Consider the following 1,177-nt stretch of genomic DNA (forward strand, 5'->3'; position numbering starts at 1 on the left):
ACAATGCAGGAAGCATAATAGATGTGTTTTGAGGATCAGTGTTCCATTGTGACCAGTGCTGTACTTTCAAAATCAGTTTAGTCCATTACATAAATCCCAGCTGCTGCTGGAAAGAAGAGGTCCTCTTAGTTCCTTTCCTCTCTTCTGCACCTGGCTATTCAGGCCTTCTCCCTTCCTTTGGTCAGTAGCAGCAAGTGTTCCCATTTTGCTTTTTCTTCCTGTGTGTTTACCACCAGCATCTTTTATAGTTGTCTTCTCTACCTTTTACGGTTTTTCCTCTTGGATATTGTGAGAGGATTTATTGATCCAATGACGCTTTGGGCCAGAGGCCAGTTAGTAGTACTTTTAATGAAACTTGGTTCCTGCCATGGAAGCATGCTCACGCATGAAACTAGTGCAATATATAAGCAAGTTTTGTGAGTGAAGACTGCAGTGCGTATTGGTGACTTATATTATTGTATTGACTATTGTGATCTAAGCAAATGAATTTTGGTCCTTTTCAGCACTTTTTTAATACTAAATTTGAAGTCTTACTGTGTGAGTTGAATATAACCTTAGCTTTGCTGCTTGCATTTGAAGAATAAGTATTAATTCAGGGAAGTAGATGTAGCTTGCAGTTCCTTGTGTATTACAGAGCTTCTAGCGTTTCCAGCCAACATCAGTATTCTGACCTTGGCTTAGCATTAGCTGATACCTAATGCTTAAGATAAAATGAGCAGAACTTTGTTATCATAGGTAAAATTTAGGATTGTTGCAGGGGAGGCGTGGGTTTTAAGGCTATGTTTTTGTATTTTTACATAGATGGGTGAGTGCTGGGCACCTCTTCCCTGACTGGTCTTGTAGTTCAGATCTCTGCTACATGATGTGTCTCCTTCCAGTGTCCCTTTTTCTCAGTTTTATGATAAATGTTTTCTGTGATTATGGGTTCCAGAAGGTATGAAGCTTCCACTGAGACTGAAACCCACCACCATGTTCAACCCAAGTGTGGTAAAACCTTTACTACATCATCATTACAGAACTGATTATAAATTGCTTCTGATGACACAGTAGTAAGCTAGTGCATGAGGAAGAAGCATGTGCATGTAGTGGTATCTCCTAACTGTTACATTATATTCTTAAAGAGTGATAATTTCCATGTATTTGGGGCTTATTAATTTAATACTTGTATGGTTTATTC

This window comes from Buceros rhinoceros, unplaced genomic scaffold (assembly GCF_000710305.1).
Source record: "Buceros rhinoceros silvestris isolate BGI_N320 unplaced genomic scaffold, ASM71030v1 scaffold18024, whole genome shotgun sequence".
In the NCBI taxonomy this organism is placed as follows: Eukaryota; Metazoa; Chordata; class Aves; order Bucerotiformes; family Bucerotidae; genus Buceros; species Buceros rhinoceros.